The sequence below is a fragment of the Scyliorhinus torazame genome, chromosome 10 (assembly GCF_047496885.1).
Source record: "Scyliorhinus torazame isolate Kashiwa2021f chromosome 10, sScyTor2.1, whole genome shotgun sequence".
Classification (NCBI taxonomy): domain Eukaryota; kingdom Metazoa; phylum Chordata; class Chondrichthyes; order Carcharhiniformes; family Scyliorhinidae; genus Scyliorhinus; species Scyliorhinus torazame.
Genome location: NC_092716.1, coordinates 130,920,657 through 130,942,087, shown reverse-complemented (window position 1 = coordinate 130,942,087; position 21,431 = coordinate 130,920,657).

Here is a 21,431-nt window from a genome sequence, read left to right as displayed (position 1 = left end):
ACGGGCACATGATCCGAGATTACTATTCCCGCATACTCTGCCCCCTCCACCCCAACCAAAACCTCCCGGCTCATCACAAAAAGTCAATTTTGGAATACACCATTGTCATGTGAGAGTACCTTCAAGAAATGGGTGTTTAAGAAAGGTACCTTTAAGAAATGGTTAGCTGCTCATGTTACTGCAGTGATGTCAGGTTGTGGGTGGAGCTGAGCTCTCAGTTCCTTTGCCATCGCTGGCAACCTGCCCGTTTTTGAAGACGACCGATCCAGGCTCGGGTCCAGGACTGTGTTAAAGCCCCCACCCATGATCAGTTTGCGTGAGTCCAAGTCGGGAATCTTCCCCAGCAACCTCCTGATAAAATCCACATCATCCCAATTAGGGGCATATACACTGACCAAGACTACTCTCACCCCTTTGGGCTTACCCCTAACCATAACAAATCTGCCGCCCCCATCCGCAACTGTACCCTCTGCCTCAAATTGAGCCCTTTTATTAATCAGGATTGCGACCCCCCTAGTCTTAGTGTCGAGCCCCGAATGAAAGACCTGGCTAACCCAGCCCTTCCTCAAAATAACCTGGTCTGCCATTTTCAGGTGCGTCTCCTGCAGCAAGACTACGTCCGCCTTCAGAACCCGCAAATGCGCGAACACATGCGCCCTCTTCACTGGCCCATTTAGCCCTCTAACATTCCAGGTGATCTGCCTGGTTGGAGGGCACTTCCCCCCCCCCCCCCCTACTTTGCCGATCAGCCATCTCCTTTCCTTGGCCAGGCCCCCAACCATGTGTCGCGCTTCCTCTGGCCCGCCCCTGGTCGGCTCCACCCATGACCTCCTCACTGTTACCATGTCCAGTTTCCATCCTCGTCAGCAGATCAACTCCCTCCCCACCCCCCCCACCCCTCCTCCCTCCCCCCCCTAGTAACACCATCCTACCACCCAACCCCTGCTCTAATCTAACTGTATGAATCCCCCCACCTGGCTTCCGTTGACTAGCCTACCCAGCTAGCCTGGTGGCTCCCCGCTTCTCTCACCCATTGTTCCCTGGCTCCCCTCCCCCTGGCCCATCCATACCACTTCCCCAAACCAGCCCTGCTTAAACACATACTCTATACAAGTCGAAGGCATCCCCTACAATAGTGCAATTTAGATCAAACAGACAGAGATAAGAAGTACCAGGCACTCTCAGCCCTTCCCCTCCACACACAGAAAAAGATTGCAAAAAGTTCCCCTGAAACCCCCATCATAACCACACCTTTTTAGCTATTTTCTTTTTTCTTTTCCCCCTGCCAAACCTCCAACCCAACAAGAGACTCCAAAAAGGAAACATTTAAGGAAATCACAAAGAAGAACAAGAAAATCACATCGCAACCAAAATACATCAACCAAAAAAGGTCGAAAAACGAAAAGAACGGAGCCCAAGCATGCAGGCATCTCTCAAAGCGAGAGAGAAACAAAATAGACTTAAAAGTTCTACCATGAGTCCAAGAGTCCTCAGCTCAGAGCCAACCCTTGCTTCTTAACAAAGTCCATCGCCTCCTCGGGTTCCTCGAAATAGTGGTGCTGGCTCTCATACGTAACCCACAGTCGTGCCGGACAAAGCAGCCCGAATTTCACCTTGTTCTTGTACAAAATCTTCTTCACCTGCCTGTAGCCTCCCCTCCTCCTGGCCACCTCAGTGCTCAGGTCTTGGTAAACACGCAGGGTGCTATTGTCCCAAGTACAGCTTCGTGTGCTCTTAGCCCATTGCAGAACCCGCTCCTTGTCCAGGTACCTGTGGAACCGGACCACCATCGCTCGTGCAGGACCCCCTCGTCGCGGCTGCCTCACCTGCACTCTGTGAGCACTGTCCACCACCGGCGGGAGAGGGAACACCTCGTTCCCCAGCAGCTTCTGAAACATACCCTCCACATACGCGGCGGCATCCAGCCCCTCAGCCCCCTCCACGAGGCCAACAATTCTTACATTCTGCCGGCGAGATCTGTTGTCCAGGTCCTCCAGCCTTTCCAGGAGCATTTTCTGCTGATCCCTCAGCCTCCAAATCTCCACGTCTGTGTGGTAGTATGTATTAGGGGTCATGTGGGACTGGAAGCCCTAATGTCATTGGCTGACAGATCCCGGGTCCTGGTTGGCCGTTGACCTCTAGCTCCGCCCTGAAGGCGGAGTATAAGAAGCCAGAGTCCTCCCCCGCAGGCCATTCTACTATCGAGCTGCGGGGGAACAGACACGCTTAATAAAGCCTCATCGACTTCACTCTATTCGTCTCACGGAGTCTTTGTGCGCTACAATTTATTAAGCGTGCCTAAAAAGGACTATGGAGCTCAGGATCATTCCGGAATGCCTGAGGATCAGCCCCCACGCAGTGAACGCGGCAGCAGCCTTCAAGCACTGGCAGACTTGTTTCGAGGCCTACCTCAGAACGGCCACCGGCCGGGTCACAGAAGACCAAAAACTACAGGTCCTGCACTCGAGGTTAAGCACGGAGATCTTCTCCCTCATCGAAGACTCGGAGGATTTCCAGACGGCGTTCGCAGCACTGAAAAGTCTCTATGTCCGCCCAGTTAACCAAATCTACGCTCGCTACCAGCTCGCGACGAGACGGCAAGGTCCCGGAGAATCGATGGACGAATTCTACGCCGCGCTGCTGATTTTGGGACGAGCCTGCAGCTGCCCTTCGGTGAACGCAAATGAACACACGGACATGTTAATGCGCGATGCTTTTGTGGCAGGTATGAATTCCTCCCAAATCCGCCAAAGACTTCTAGAAAGAGAGTCGCTAGGACTCTCAGAGGCCCGGGCCCTAGCAGCCTCCCTCGACGTGGCCGCGCGTAATACCCGCGCCTACGGCCCCGACCGCACGGCAGCCCATTGGGCTCCGTACGTACCCGTCGCGACAAACCCACCCCCCCCCCGGACACCCCACAGGCTTGCGCGGTCCAAACGCCAAGTCGCACCGGGGGCGCCCGCTGCTATTTCTGCGGCCAGGCGAAACACCCCTGACAGCGCTGCCCGGCCCGCGCAGCGATCTGCAAGAGCTGCGGGAAAAAGGGCCATTTCGCGGTTGTGTGCCGGTCCCGCGAGGTCGCCGCTGTCCCGGGAGAACAGGGAGCCCTGCAAGCCGTTTACGCTCCCCAACCCCCCCAGCGCCCCATGTACGACCCGCAGGCGCAGCCGCTCTGGGTCCCGACCACCGCGGTCCCGGGAGAACAGGGAGCCCTGCACGCCGCTTACGCTCCCCAACCCCCCCCCCCGTCCCCACGTATGACCCGCCGGCGCTAGCACTTTGGGTCCCGACCACCACTCCCCACGGAGAAGAGGGAGTTCTGGGCGTCTCTAATGCCCCGCTAACCCCCCCCGCGACCCACGTCTGACCCGCCGGCGCTACCAACCTGGGTCCCGACCATCGCTGTCCCCGGAGATGAGGGAGCCCCACGCGGTCCTAACGCTCCCCAACCCCCCCAGCGCCCCAGGTGCGACCTGCAGACGCCGCCATTTTGGGTCCCGGCCACCACGAGGGGAGGAAGGGCGCCGCCATCTTGGACCACCCCAAACCTCTACGACGCGTGGGGGCGGCCATTTTGTCCACCCCCGCCGCCATCTTGTGACCTCCCAGCCATGTGCGATGTATGGGGGCGGCCATTTTGTTCATCCCCGACGCCATCTTGGATGGCAACAACGGACCCCACTCCGCTACTACAACCACGTCTCGCTTCAATTACGCTCGATCAAGCTCGGCCCCGGACACTCCAGACGACGACGACAACGGTGCTAATAAACGGCCACGAGACACCATGCCTAGTCGACTCCGGGAGCACGGAGAGCTTTATCCACCCCGACACGGTAAGACGCTGTTCCTTGACCACCTATCCCAGCGCACAAAAGATTTCCCTCGCTGCAGGATCCCACTCCGTACAGATCCAAGGATTCTGCATAGTTACCCTAACGGTGCAGGGGAGGGAGTTCAAAAACGACAAACTAAACGTCCTTCCCCAACTCTGCGCCCCCACCTTACTGGGATTAGATTTCCAATGCAATCTACAGAGCCTTACGTTCAAATTCGGCGGCCCAATACCCCCACTCACTATCTGCGGCCTCGCAACCCTCAAGGTGCAACCCCCGTCCTTGTTTGTGAACCTCACCCCGGATTGCAAACCCGTCGCCACTAGGAGCAGACGGTACAGCGCCCAGGACCGGACCTTCATTCGGTCCGAAGTCCAGCGGCTACTAAAGGAAGGCATAATCCAGGCCAGCAATAGTCCCTGGAGAGCGCAGGTGGTAGTAGTGAAGACAAGGGAGAAACAAAGGATGGTCATAGACTATAGCCAGACCATCAACAGGTACACACAACTAGACGCGTACCCTCTCCCCCGCATATCCGACATGGTCAATCGGATTGCCCAATATAAAGTCTTCTCCACCGTGGACCTCAAGTCCGCCTACCATCAGCTCCCCATCCGCCCAAGTGACCGCAAGTACACAGCCTTCGAGGCAGATGGGCGATTATACCATTTCCTAAGGGTCCCATTTGGCGTCACAAACGGGGTCTCGGTCTTCCAACGGGAGATGGACCGAATGGTTGATCAACATGGGTTGCGGGCCACGTTCCCGTATCTCGACAATGTAACCATCTGCGGCCACGACCAGCAGGACCACGACGCCAACCTCCAAAAATTCCTCCAGACCGCCAAAGCCTTGAACCTCACGTACAACGAGGACAAGTGCGTTTTTAGCACCAATCGGCTAGCCATTCTGGGCTACATAGTGCGCAATGGGATAATAGGCCCCGACCCCGAACGTATGCGCGCCCTCATGGAATTTCCCCTCCCCCACTGCTCCAAAGCCCTGAAACGCTGCCTGGGGTTTTTTTCATACTACGCCCAGTGGGTCCCCCAATACGCAGACAAGGCCCGCCCCCTAATACAGAGCACTACCTTCCCTCTGTCGACAGAGGCTTGCCAGGCCTTCAGCCGCATCAAAGCGGATATCGCAAAGGCCACGATGCGTGCCATCGACGAGTCCCTCCCCTTCCAGGTCGAGAGCGACGCCTCAGACGTAGCTCTAGCGGCCACCCTTAACCAAGCGGGCAGACCCGTGGCCTTTTTCTCCCGGACCCTCCACGCCTCAGAAATCCGCCACTCCTCAGTGGAAAAGGAACCCCAAGCCATAGTGGAAGCTGTGCGACATTGGAGGCATTACCTGGCCGGCAGGAGATTCACTCTCCTCACTGACCAACGGTCGGTAGCCTTCATGTTCGATAATGCACTGCGGGGCAAAATCAAAAACGACAAGATCTTAAGGTGGAGGATCGAGCTCTCCACCTTCAACTACGAGATTTTGTATCGTCCCGGAAAGCGGAACGAGCCGTCCGATGCCCTATCCCGCGGCACATGTGCCAACGCACAAATTAACCGCCTCCAAACCCTCCACGAGGACCTCTGCCACCCGGGGGTCACTCGGTTTTTCCACTTTATCAAGTCCCGCAACCTCCCATACTCTTTAGAGGAGGTCCGTACAGTCACAAGGGACTGCCACATGTGCGCGGAATGCAAACCGCATTTTTTCAGGCCGGATGGTGCGCACCTGATTAAGGCTTCCCGCCCCTTTGAACGCCTTAGTCTCGATTTCAAAGGGCCCCTCCCCTCCACCGACCGCAACACATACTTTCTTAATGTGGTGGACGAATACTCCCGCTTCCCATTCGCCATTCCCTGCTCTGACATGACCGCAGCCACAGTCATTAAAGCCCTGAACACCATCTTCACACTGTTCGGTTGCCCCGCATACGTCCACAGCGATAGGGGGTCCTCTTTCATGAGTGACGAGCTGCGCCAGTTCCTGCTCAGCAAGGGCATAGCCTCGAGCAGGACGACCAGCTACAACCCCCGGGGGAACGGGCAAGTAGAGAGGGAGAACGGCATGGTCTGGAAGACCGTCCTACTGGCCCTACGGTCCAGGGACCTCCCAGTTTCACGGTGGCAGGAGGTCCTCCCGGACGCTCTCCACTCCATCCGGTCGCTATTATGTACGAGCACTAATCAAACGCCTCATGAGCATCTCCTTGCCTTCCCTAGGAGGTCCTCCTCTGGAACGTCGCTGCCGACCTGGCTGGCGGCCCCAGGACCCATCTTGCTCCGAAAGCATATGCGGGCACATAAGGCGGACCAGTTGGTCGAAAGGGTTCACATCCTCCACGCGAACCCGCAGTACGCTTACGTGGAGTACCCCGATGGCCGACAGGACACGGTCTCCCTGCGGGATCTGGCGCCCGCCGGCAACACACACACCCCCCCGACACCATTCACCCAACCCCCCCCCTTCCTGCCACCGCCGCACCCCGCGACCGCCCCCTTCCCAGGAGGATCGGTTCCCCTCCCCTCAGGCCCGACCAAGAATAAAGCCCAAGCTGAAACCGTAAGGCTCCCGGAGACGACAACACCGGTACAAGCACCACCACCACCACCACCGGGGCCGAGGCGATCGACACGGACGACCAGACCGCCCGACCGACTCGTGGCGTCGATCTAAATCAATATATGGACTTTTCACAAGAACATTTTGCTTTTCTCCCGATACCTTCTGTAAATAGTTGAAACAGGACAAAATTGTACAATACTGTATTGCCATGTGAATGTTTTTTCCTCCCAGGACCAGCCCTGTAAACCCTTACCATCATACGAAGCATCACCCCGCCGGGTTCATTTTTGACAAGGGGTGAATGTGGTAGTATGTATTAGGGGTCATGTGGGACTGGAAGCCCTAATGTCATTGGCTGACAGATCCCGGGTCCTGGTTGGCCGTTGACCTCTAGCTCCGCCCTGAAGGCGGAGTATAAGAAGCCGGAGTCCTCCCCCGCAGGCCATTCTTCTATCGAGCTGCGGGGGAACAGACACGCTTAATAAAGCCTCATCGACTTCACTCTATTCGTCTCACGGAGTCTTTGTGCGCTACAGTCTGCCACCGTTTGAAAGTCTGCCTCCACTGTCTTCTCCAGCTTCTGGAGCTTCTCAGCCTGATCATCCAGCCTTTTTTCCATCGACTTCTGGAGCGGCTCCAAATTTTCGCGCTTCGGAGCTAAAAAACCCTCCTGCATGGCCTGTAGCAGCTGCTCCATTGTAGGCTGGGCTGTCGGCGCCTTGTTCTGGACACCGGCCATATTGGTCTCTCTCACAGCCTCCACCGTTTGACCACTTCTGCTGTTTACGGTCCCTCCGGCTTCTTTAGTCCATACAACTCTGCATGGGTTCAGTGCCTGAGTACTATTGCTTTCCAGTTCCGCGCTCAAAAGCACAAAAAGGTAGGGGGAAAAGGTCCAAAAGTCCGACCGAAACAGGAGCCACAAAATGTGCGACCTACTCCCTCATAGTCACCACCGGAAGTCCGCCCCCAACAGACTTTATCTTTAAGTCCACTTCACCCCCGCTGGACACTTTTTTTTAAACAGGGGGTGAATGTGGTATACCTGTTCCCAAACAATGATCATTGTGACACTCGACCAGGTACAACCTGTTCACAAACACTGATCCGTGTGACACTCGACCAGGTGCAACCTGTTCCCAAACAATGATCATTGTGACACTCGACCAGGTACAACCTGTTCACAAACACTGATCTGTGTGACACTCGACCAGCTACAACTGTTCTCAAACACTTAGCATTATGTCACTTGATCAGGTACAACCTGTTCACAAACACTGATCATTTTGATACATGACCAGGTACAACCTGTTCACAAACACTGATCCGTGTGACACTCGACCAGGTACAACCTGTTCCCAAACAATGATCATTGCGACACACGACCAGGTGCAACCTGTTCTCAAAACACTGATCTGTGTGACACTCGACCTGGTAGAACTGTTCTCAAACACTGATCATTATGATACTTGATCAGGTACAACCTGTTCACAAACACTGATCCGTGTGACACTCGACCAGGTACAACTGTCCTCAAACACTTATCATTATGACACTTGATCAGATACAACCTGTTGACAAACACTGATCCGTGTGACACTCGACCAGGTACAACCTGTTGCCAAACAATGATCATTGTGACACTCGACCAGGTACAACCTGTTCACAAACACTGATCTGTGTGACACTCGACCAGGTACAACTGTTCTCAAACACTGATCATTATGACACTTGATCAGGTACAACCTGTTCACAACACTGATCCGTGTGACACTCGACCATTTACAACCTGTTCCCAAACAATGATCCGTGTGACACTCGACCAGCTGCAACCTGTTCTCAAAACACTGATCTGTGTGACACTCGACCAGGTACAACTGTTCTCAAACAATGATCATTGTGACACTCGACCAGGTACAACCTGTTCCCAAACACTGATCATTGGGACACTTGACCAGGTACAACCTGTTCCCAAACACTGATCATTGGGACACTTGACCAGGTACAACCTGTTCACAAACACTGATCCGTGTGACACTCGACCAGGTACAACCTGTTCCCAAACAATGATCATAGTGACACTCGACCAGGTACAACCTGTTCCCAAACACTGATCATTGGGACACTTGACCAGGTACAACCTGTTCACAAACACTGATCCGTGTGACACTCGACCAGGTGCAACCTGTTCCCAAACAATGATCATTGTGACACTCGACCAGGTACAACCTGTTCACAAACAATGATCATTGTGACACTCGACCAGGTACAACCTGTTCACAAACACTGATCCGTGTGACACTCGACCAGGTGCAACCTGTTCCCAAACAATGATCATTGTGACACTCGACCAGGTACAACCTGTTCACAAACACTGATCTGTGTGACACTCGACTAGCTACAACTGTTCTCAAACACTTAGCATTATGTCACTTGATCAGGTACAACCTGTTCACAAACACTGATCATTTTGACACATGACCAGGTACAACCTGTTCACAAACACTGATCCGTGTGACACTCGACCAGGTACAACCTGTTCCCAAACAATGATCATTGCGACACACGACCAGGTGCAACCTGTTCTCAAAACACTGATCTGTGTGACACTCGACCTGGTAGAACTGTTCTCAAACACTGATCATTATGATACTTGATCAGGTACAACCTGTTCACAAACACTGATCCGTGTGACACTCGACCAGGTACAACTGTTCTCAAACACTTATCATTATGACACTTGATCAGATACAACCTGTTGACAAACACTGATCCGTGTGACACTCGACCAGGTACAACCTGTTGCCAAACAATGATCATTGTGACACTCGACCAGGTACAACCTGTTCACAAACACTGATCTGTGTGACACTCGACCAGGTACAACTGTTCTCAAACACTGATCATTATGACACTTGATCAGGTACAACCTGTTCACAACACTGATCCGTGTGACACTCGACCATTTACAACCTGTTCCCAAACAATGATCCGTGTGACACTCGACCAGCTGCAACCTGTTCTCAAAACACTGATCTGTGTGACACTCGACCAGGTACAACTGTTCTCAAACAATGATCATTGTGACACTCCACCAGGTATAACCTGTTCATAAACACTGATCATAGTGACACTCGACCAGGTACAACCTGTTCACAAACACTGATCATTGTGACACTCGACCAGGTACAACCTGTTCCCAAACACTGATCATTGGGACACTTGACCAGGTACAACCTGTTCACAAACACTGATCCGTGTGACACTCGACCAGGTACAACCTGTTCCCAAACAATGATCATTGTGACACTCGACCAGGTACAACCTGTTCTCAAAACACTGATCTGTGTGACACTCGACCTGGTACAACTGTTCTCAAACACTGATCATTATGATACTTGATCAGGTACAACCTGTTCACAAACACTGATTTGTGTGACACTCGACCAGGTACAACTGTTCTCAAACACTCATCATTATGACACTTGATCAGGTACAACCTGTTCACAACACTGATCCGTGTGACACTCGACCAGGTACAACCTGTTCCCAAACAATGATCTGTGTGACACTCGACCAGGTACAACTGTTCTCAAACACTGATCATTATGACACTCCACCAGGTATAACCTGTTCATAAACACTGATCATAGTGACACTCGACCAGGTACAACCTGTTCACAAACACTGATCATTGTGACACTCGACCAGGTACAACCTGTTCCCAAACACTGATCATTGGGACACTTGACCAGGTACAACCTGTTCACAAACACTGATCCGTGTGACACTCGACCAGGTACAACCTGTTCCCAAACAATGATCATTGTGACACTCGACCAGGTACAACCTGTTCTCAAAACACTGATCTGTGTGACACTCGACCTGGTACAACTGTTCTCAAACACTGATCATTATGATACTTGATCAGGTACAACCTGTTCACAAACACTGATTTGTGTGACACTCGACCAGGTACAACTGTTCTCAAACACTCATCATTATGACACTTGATCAGGTACAACCTGTTCACAACACTGATCCGTGTGACACTCGACCAGGTACAACCTGTTCCCAAACAATGATCTGTGTGACACTCGACCAGGTACAACTGTTCTCAAACACTGATCATTATGACACTCGACCAGGTACAACTGTTCTCAAACATTGATCATTGTGACACTCGACCAAGTACAAACTGTTCCCAAATATTGATCATTGTGACACTCGACCAAGTACAACCTGTTCCCAAACATTGATCATTGTGACACTCGACCACGTACTATCTGTTCTCAAACATTGATCATTGTGACACTCGGCCAGGTACTATCTGTTCATAAACATTCATCATTGTGACACTCGACCAGGTACAACTGTTCTCAAACACTGATCATTATGTCACTTGATCAGGTACAACCTGTTCACACACACTGATCCATGTGACACTCGACCAGCTACAACCTGTTCTCAAAACACTGATCTGTGTGACACTCGATCAGGTACAACTGTTCTCAAACACTGATCATTGTGACTCTTGATCAGGTACAACCTGTTCGCAAACACTGATCATTATGACACTTGATCAGGTGCAACCTGTTCACAAACACTGATCATTATGACACTCGACCAGGTACAACCTGATCACAAACATTGATCATTGTGACACTCGACCAAGTACAACCTGTCCCCAAACACTGATCATTGTGACTCTCGCCCAGGTACAACGTGTTCATAAACATTGATCATTGTGACACTCGACCAGGTACAACCTGTTCTCAAAACACTGATCTGTGTGACACTCGACAAGGTACAACTGTTCTCAAACACTGATCATTATGACACTTGATCAGGTACATCCTGTTCACAAAAGACTGATCCATGTGACACTCGACCAGGTACAACTGTTCTCAAACACTGATCATTATGACACTTGATCAGGTACAACCTGTTCACAAACACTGATCCGTGTGACACTTGACCAGGTACAACCTGTACCCAAACAATGATCATTGTGACACTCAACCAGGTACAACCTGTTCACAAACATTGATCATTGTGACACTCGACCAAGTACAACCTGTTCCCAAACATTGATCATTGTGACACTCGACCAAGTACAACCTGTTCCCAAACATTGATCATTGTGACACTCGACCACGTACTATCTGTTCTCAAACATTGATCATTGTGACACTCGGCCAGGTACTATCTGTTCATAAACATTCATCATTGTGACACTCGACCAGGTACAATCTGTTAACCTGTTCTCAAACATTGATCATTGTGACTCTTGATCAGGTACAACCTGTTCACAAACACTGATCCATGTGACACTCGACCAGGTACAACTGTTCTCAAACACTGATCATTATGAATCTTGATCAGGTACAACCTGTTCACAAACACTGATCCGTGTGACAGTTGACCAGGTACAACCTGTTCCCAAACATTGATCATTGTGACACTTGATCAGGTACAACCTGTTCACAACACTGATCCGTGTGACACTCGACCAGGTACAACCTGTTCCCAAACAATGATCTGTGTGACACTCGACCAGGTACAACTGTTCTCAAACACTGATCATTATGACACTCCACCAGGTATAACCTGTTCATAAACACTGATCATAGTGACACTCGACCAGGTACAACCTGTTCACAAACACTGATCATTGTGACACTCGACCAGGTACAACCTGTTCCCAAACACTGATCATTGGGACACTTGACCAGGTACAACCTGTTCACAAACACTGATCCGTGTGACACTCGACCAGGTACAACCTGTTCCCAAACAATGATCATTGTGACACTCGACCAGGTACAACCTGTTCTCAAAACACTGATCTGTGTGACACTCGACCTGGTACAACTGTTCTCAAACACTGATCATTATGATACTTGATCAGGTACAACCTGTTCACAAACACTGATTTGTGTGACACTCGACCAGGTACAACTGTTCTCAAACACTCATCATTATGACACTTGATCAGGTACAACCTGTTCACAACACTGATCCGTGTGACACTCGACCAGGTACAACCTGTTCCCAAACAATGATCTGTGTGACACTCGACCAGGTACAACTGTTCTCAAACACTGATCATTATGACACTCGACCAGGTACAACTGTTCTCAAACATTGATCATTGTGACACTCGACCAAGTACAAACTGTTCCCAAATATTGATCATTGTGACACTCGACCAAGTACAACCTGTTCCCAAACATTGATCATTGTGACACTCGACCACGTACTATCTGTTCTCAAACATTGATCATTGTGACACTCGGCCAGGTACTATCTGTTCATAAACATTCATCATTGTGACACTCGACCAGGTACAACTGTTCTCAAACACTGATCATTATGTCACTTGATCAGGTACAACCTGTTCACACACACTGATCCATGTGACACTCGACCAGCTACAACCTGTTCTCAAAACACTGATCTGTGTGACACTCGATCAGGTACAACTGTTCTCAAACACTGATCATTGTGACTCTTGATCAGGTACAACCTGTTCGCAAACACTGATCATTATGACACTTGATCAGGCGCAACCTGTTCACAAACACTGATCATTATGACACTCGACCAGGTACAACCTGATCACAAACATTGATCATTGTGACACTCGACCAAGTACAACCTGTCCCCAAACACTGATCATTGTGACTCTCGCCCAGGTACAACGTGTTCATAAACATTGATCATTGTGACACTCGACCAGGTACAACCTGTTCTCAAAACACTGATCTGTGTGACACTCGACAAGGTACAACTGTTCTCAAACACTGATCATTATGACACTTGATCAGGTACATCCTGTTCACAAAAGACTGATCCATGTGACACTCGACCAGGTACAACTGTTCTCAAACACTGATCATTATGACACTTGATCAGGTACAACCTGTTCACAAACACTGATCCGTGTGACACTTGACCAGGTACAACCTGTACCCAAACAATGATCATTGTGACACTCAACCAGGTACAACCTGTTCACAAACATTGATCATTGTGACACTCGACCAAGTACAACCTGTTCCCAAACATTGATCATTGTGACACTCGACCAAGTACAACCTGTTCCCAAACATTGATCATTGTGACACTCGACCACGTACTATCTGTTCTCAAACATTGATCATTGTGACACTCGGCCAGGTACTATCTGTTCATAAACATTCATCATTGTGACACTCGACCAGGTACAATCTGTTAACCTGTTCTCAAACATTGATCATTGTGACTCTTGATCAGGTACAACCTGTTCACAAACACTGATCCATGTGACACTCGACCAGGTACAACTGTTCTCAAACACTGATCATTATGAATCTTGATCAGGTACAACCTGTTCACAAACACTGATCCGTGTGACAGTTGACCAGGTACAACCTGTTCCCAAACATTGATCATTGTGACACTTGATTAGGTACAACCTGTTCACAACACTGATCCGTGTGACACTCGACCAGGTACAACCTGTTCCCAAACAATGATCTGTGTGACACTCGACCAGGTACAACTGTTCTCAAACACTGATCATTATGACACTCCACCAGGTATAACCTGTTCATAAACACTGATCATAGTGACACTCGACCAGGTACAACCTGTTCACAAACACTGATCATTGTGACACTCGACCAGGTACAACCTGTTCCCAAACACTGATCATTGGGACACTTGACCAGGTACAACCTGTTCACAAACACTGATCCGTGTGACACTCGACCAGGTACAACCTGTTCCCAAACAATGATCATTGTGACACTCGACCAGGTACAACCTGTTCTCAAAACACTGATCTGTGTGACACTCGACCTGGTACAACTGTTCTCAAACACTGATCATTATGATACTTGATCAGGTACAACCTGTTCACAAACACTGATTTGTGTGACACTCGACCAGGTACAACTGTTCTCAAACACTCATCATTATGACACTTGATCAGGTACAACCTGTTCACAACACTGATCCGTGTGACACTCGACCAGGTACAACCTGTTCCCAAACAATGATCTGTGTGACACTCGACCAGGTACAACTGTTCTCAAACACTGATCATTATGACACTCGACCAGGTACAACTGTTCTCAAACATTGATCATTGTGACACTCGACCAAGTACAAACTGTTCCCAAATATTGATCATTGTGACACTCGACCAAGTACAACCTGTTCCCAAACATTGATCATTGTGACACTCGACCACGTACTATCTGTTCTCAAACATTGATCATTGTGACACTCGGCCAGGTACTATCTGTTCATAAACATTCATCATTGTGACACTCGACCAGGTACAATCTGTTAACCTGTTCTCAAACATTGATCATTGTGACTCTTGATCAGGTACAACCTGTTCACAAACACTGATCCATGTGACACTCGACCAGGTACAACTGTTCTCAAACACTGATCATTATGAATCTTGATCGGGTACAACCTGTTCACAAACACTGATCCGTGTGACAGTTGACCAGGTACAACCTGTTCCCAAACATTGATCATTGTGACTCTCGACCAAGTACAACTAGTTCCCAAACATTGACCATTGTGACTCTCGACCAAGTACAACCCGTTCCCAAACATTTACCATTGTGACACTCGACCACATACTATCTGTTCTCAAACATTAATCATTGTGACAGTCGACCAGGTACAATCTGTTAACCTGTTCTCAAACACTGATCATTGTGACTCTTGATCAGGTACAACCTGGTCCCAAAAACTGACCATTGTGACTCTCAAAGTATCCCATGAAGTCAGTCTTGTCTATCCACCTTGTCTGGGCACTTTTTTGAAGATACATACATAATACATCCAATTCTCTATCTAATCTCCCCTGCTATTTACACTCAAGAAACAGTCTGTTTTGATTTCCCATTCTATAAAACCACATGATCTCTGCAAGACCATATTTTAATTTTTACAAGTGAGCTGTTAATAATAACGGTATTTTATTGAATAAACACATTTGCAGCTTGGAGTGTGAATTGCAGATTGAGTAACGTTGAACAAAGCAGATAAGGACTAAGTAAACATGGAACAGTTTTGCAGCAACAATAAAAAGAAATGCAAATTCATGGTAATGGAATTGTTGAACAAGATATCAATCGAAGGTTAAAACTGAATTAAAATTATTATAAAATTACAAACCAATACATTATTTCTATATCACAAGCACACAAAAGTACATATAGATTTCATAACTGAGGTACCTGATTGATGTCTCGACCCCTTCCGAGGAAGGAGCAGGACTACATCCATAGCTTCCCATCCTCCACCTTACAGAGTTGGGTTTGTTGAGTAAAGGGTTAATGGTTATGTTTATTTTTTTTTTAAAAATATTTTATTCAAAATTTTTGGCCAACCACAACAGTACATTGTGTATCTTTCACACAGTAATATAACAATATAAATAACAATGGCCAGTTTTTTAAACAAGAAATAAATAATATATAAACAACATCAAAATTAAGAAAAACAAAACTAAATGGCAACTGCCTTGTCCCAAATAAATACCCTCCAAAAAATACAATTCAGCCGTCCAGTATACAATTACCTATAACAACAACCTATACATATTATACTTATACACTAACATCCCTGAGAGTCCTTCTGGTTCCTCCCCCCCTCCCCCCCTCCCCCCCCCCCCCCCCCCCCCCCCCCCGGGTTGCTGCTGCTGTCTTCTTCTTTTCCATTCCCTCTATCTTTCTGTGAGGTATTCGACAAACGGTTGCCACCGCCTGGTGAACCCTTGAGCCGATCCCCTTAGGACGAACTTAATCCGTTCCAGCTTTATGAACCCTGCCATGTCATTTATCCAGGTCTCCACACCCGGGGGCTTGGCTTCCTTCCACATCAACAGTATCCTGCGCCGGGCTACTAGGGACGCAAAGGCCAAAACATCAGCCTCTTTCGCCTCCTGCACTCCCGGCTCTTCTGCAACCCCGAATATAGCCAACCCCCAGCTTGGTTCGACCTGGACCCCCACCACCTTCGAAAGCACCTTTGTCAGCCCCACCGAAAACCCCTGTAGTGCCGGACATGACCAGAACATGTGGGTGTGATTCGCTGGGCTTCTCGAGCATCTCGCACACCTATCCTCTACTCCAAAAAATTTACTGAGCCGTGCTCCAGTCATATGCGCCCTGTGTAACACCTTAAATTGTATCAGGCTTAGCCTGGCACACGAGGACGATGAGTTTACCCTACTTAGGGCATCAGCCCACAGCCCCTCCTCAATCTCCTCCCCCAGCTCTTCTTCCCATTTCCCTTTCAGCTCATCTACCATAATCTCCCCCTCGTCCCTCATTTCCCTATATATGTCTGATACCTTACCGTCCCCCACCCATGTCTTTGAGATCACTCTGTCCTGCACCTCCTGCGTCGGGAGCTGCGGGAATTCCCTCACCTGTTGCCTCGCAAAAGCCCTCAGTTGCATATACCAGAATGCATTCCCCTGGGGCAACCCATATTTTTCGGTCAGCGCTCCCAGACTTGCAAACGTCCCATCTACAAACAGATCTCTCAATTGTGTTACTCCTGCTCTTTGCCATGTTCCAAATCCCCCATCCATTCTCCCCGGAGCAAACCTATGGTTATTTCTTATCGGGGACCACACCGAAGCTCCCGTCTTTCCCCTATGCCGTCGCCACTGCCCCCAAATTTTCAGAGTAGCCACCACCACCGGGCTTGTGGTGTATTTCTTCGGTGAGAACGGCAACGGCGCCGTCACCATAGCTTGTAGGCTAGTCCCCCTGCAGGACACCCTCTCCAATCTCTTCCACACCGCTCCCTCCTCTTCTCCCATCCACTTACATACCATTGAGATATTGGCGGCCCAGTAGTACTCACTTAGGCTCGGTAGTGCCAGCCCCCCTCTATCCCTACTACACTGCAAAAATCCCTTCCTCACTCTCGGGGTCTTCCTGGCCCACACAAAACTCATGATACTCTTCTCAATCCTTTTGAAAAAAGCCTTCGTGATCACCACCGGGAGGCACTGAAACACAAAGAGGAATCTCGGGAGGACCACCATTTTAACCGCCTGCACCCTCCGTGCCAGTGACAGGGATACCATGTCCCATCTCTTGAATTTCTCCTCCATCTGTTCCACCAACCGCGTTAAATTTAACCTATGCAATGTACCCCAATTCTTGGCTATCTGGATCCCCAAGTAGCGAAAGTCCCTTGTTACCTTCCTCAGCGGTAAGTCCTCTATTTCTCTGCTCTGCTCCCCTGGATGCACCACAAACAACTCACTTTTCCCCATGTTCAGTTTATATCCTGAAAATTCTCCAAACTCCCCAAGTATCCGCATTATCTCTGGCATCCCCTCCGCCGGGTCCGCCACATACAACAACAAATCATCCGCATACAGAGATACCCGGTGTTCTTCTCCTCCCCTGAGTACTCCCCTCCACTTCCTGGAACCCCTCAATGCTATTGCCAGGGGCTCTATCGCCAGTGCAAACAATAATGGGGACAGAGGACATCCCTGCCTCGTCCCTCTATGGAGCCGAAAATACGCAGACCCCCGTCCATTCGTGACCACGCTCGCCATCGGGGCCCTATACAGCAGCTGTATCCATCTAATATACTCATCTCCAAAGCCAAATCTCCTCAACACCTCCCACAAATAATCCCACTCCACTCTATCAAATGCTTTCTCGGCATCCATCGCCACCACTATCTCCGTTTCGCCCTCTGGTGGGGGCATCATCATTACCCCTAGCAGCCTCCGTATATTCGTATTCAGCTGTCTCCCCTTCACAAACCCAGTTTGGTCCTCATGGACCACCCCCGGGACACAATCCTCTATCCTCATTGCCATTACCTTGGCCAGAATCTTAGCGTCTACGTTCAGGAGGGAAATTGGCCTATAGGACCCGCATTGCAGCGGGTCTTTTTCCTTCTTTAGGAGAAGCGATATCGTTGCCTCTGACATATTCGGGGGCAGCTGTCCCCTTTCCCTTGCCTCATTAAAAGTTCTCATCAGTAGCGGGGCGAGCAAGTCCACATATTTCCTGTAAAATTCAACTGGGAATTCATCCGGTCCCGGGGCCTTCCCCGCCTGCATGCTCCTAATTCCTTTCACTACTTCCTCCATTTCGATCTGTGCTCCCAGTCCCACCCTCTCCTGCTCCTCCACCTTAGGAAGTTCCAGCTGGTCCAGAAAACACATCATTCTCTCCTTCCCATCCGGGGGCTGAGCTTCATATAATCTTTCATAGAATGCCTTGAACACTCCATTCACTCTCTCCGCTCCCCGCTCCATCTCTCCCTCCTCATCCCTCACTCCCCCTATTTCCCTCGCTGCTCCCCTTTTCCTCAATTGGTGGGCCAGCAACCTGCTCCCCTTCTCCCCATATTCGTACTGTACACCCTGTGCCTTCCTCCACTGTGCCTCTGCAGTACCCGTTGTCAGCAAATCAAATTCTACGTGTAGCCTTTGCCTTTCCCTGTACAGTCCCTCCTCCGGTGCCTCCGCATATTGCCTGTCCACCCTCAGAAGTTCTTGCAGCAACCGCTCCCGTTCCCTACTCTCCTGCTTTCCTTTATGTGCCCTGATTGATATCAGCTCCCCTCTAACCACTGCCTTCAGCGCCTCCCAGACCACTCCCACCTGGACCTCCCCATTATCATTGAGTTCCAAGTACTTTTCAATACACCCCCTCACCCTTAGACACACCCCCTCATCCGCCATTAGTCCCATGTCCATTCTCCAGGGTGGACGCCGTTCTTTTTCCTCCCCTATCTCCAAGTCCACCCAGTGTGGAGCGTGATCCGAAATAGCTATCGCCGTATACTCCGTCCCCCTCACCTTCGGGATCAACGCCCTTCCCAAAACAAAAAAGTCTATTCGCGAATAAACTTTGTGGACATAGGAGAAAAACGAAAACTCCTTGCTCCTAGGTCTGCTAAATCTCCATGGGTCTACTCCTCCCATCTGCTCCATAAAGTCTTTAAGCACCTTGGCTGCCGCCGGCCTCCTTCCAGTCCTGGACCTCGATCTGTCCAGCCCTGGTTCCAGCACCGTGTTAAAATCGCCACCCATTACCAACTTCCCCACCTCTAGGTCCGGGATACGTCCTAACATGCGCCTCATAAAGTTGGCATCATCCCAGTTCGGGGCATATACGTTCACCAAAACCACCGCCTCCCCCTGTAATTTGCCACTCACCATCACGTATCTGCCCCCACTATCCGCCACTATGGTCTTTGCCTCAAACATTACCCGTTTCCCCACTAGTATAGCCACCCCCCTGTTTTTCGCATCTAGCCCTGAATGGAACACCTGCCCCACCCATCCTTTGCGTAGTCTAATCTGGTCTATCAGTTTCAAATGCGTCTCCTGTAACATAACCACATCTGCCTTAAGTTTCTTAAGGTGTGCGAGTACCCGTGCCCTCTTTATCGGCCCGTTCAGCCCTCTCACATTCCACGTGATCAACCGGGTTGGGGGGCTCTTTCCCCCCCCCCCCCCTTGTCGATTAGCCATCCCCTTTTATCCAGCTCCTCACCCGGTTCCCACGCAGCTGTGTCCTCCCGCCCCGCCCACCCCACCCCATACCAGCTCCCCCTCCTTCGCCCCCTCCTTCCTGCTTCCCTATTCCCGCCATAATTATCATAGCGCGGGAACAAAGCCCGCGCTTCCCTTTTGGCCCCGCCCCCAATGGCCTACGCCCCCAGCTCCTCCACCTCCCTTCCTCCCTCCCCCACAACCTGTGGAAGAGAGAAAAGTTACCGGGTCGCAGGATTAACAACATAAAAATCATCTCTCCCCCCTTTTTCCCCCTCTTCGCCCCCATATTCGCCCCACCACTTTGTCTCAAACGTTCTTTTTAATAACCCGCTTATTCCAATTTCTCTTCAACAATAAATGTCCACGCCTCATCCGCCGTTTCAAAGTAGTGGTGCTTCCCTTCATATGTGACCCACAGTCTTGCCGGCTGCAGCATTCCAAATTTAATCTTCTTTTTATGAAGCACCACCTTGGCCCGATTAAAGCTCGCCCTCCTTCTCGCCACCTCCGCACTCCAGTCTTGATATACGCGGATCACCGCGTTCTCCCACCTACTGCTCCGAGTTTTCTTTGCCCATCTGAGGACCATCTCTCTGTCCTTAAAACGGAGGAATCTCACCACTATGGCTCTGGGAATTTCTCCTGCTCTCGGTCCTCGCACCATCACTCGGTATGCTCCCTCCACCTCCAACGGACCCGTCGGGGCCTCCGCTCCCATTAACGAGTGCAGCATCGTGCTCACATATGCCCCGACGTCCGCCCCTTCTGCACCTTCAGGAAAACCAAGAATCCTTAAATTCTTCCTCCTCGCATTATTCTCCAGCACCTTCAGCCTTTCCACACATCGTTTATGGTGTGCCTCGTGCATCTCCGTCTTCACCACCAGGCCCTGTATATCGTCCTCGTTCTCAGCAGCCTTTGCCTTCACGACCCGAAGCTCCCGCTCCTGGGTCTTTTGCTCATCTTTTAGCCCTTCAATTGCCTGTAATATCGGGGCCAACAGCTCCTTCTTCATCTCCTTTTTAAGCTCTTCCACGCAGCGTTTCAAAAACTCGTGTTGTTCAGGGCCCCATATTAAACTGCCACCTTCCGACGCCATCTTGGTTTTTGCTTGCCTTCCTTGCCGCTGCTCTAGAGGATCCACTGCAATCCGGCCACTTTCCTCTCCTTTTTCCATCCGTATCCAGGGGGGATTCCCTTCTGGTTTACCGCACAGTACTTTTAGCCGTTAAAATTGCCGTTGGGGCTCTTATTAAGAGCCCAAAAGTCCGTTCCACCGGGAGCTGCCGAAACGTGCGACTTAGCTGGTCATCGCCGCACCCGGAAGTCCAATGGTTATGTTTATTAAAGATTGATGTTTATGTTGACGTAATCTGATGATCAGGGTCAGAATACAAAGAGAGCAAAGCACAGGAGAGTCTGTGTCCCAAATATAATGCCCTCACCATGAGATGTTGGATGTA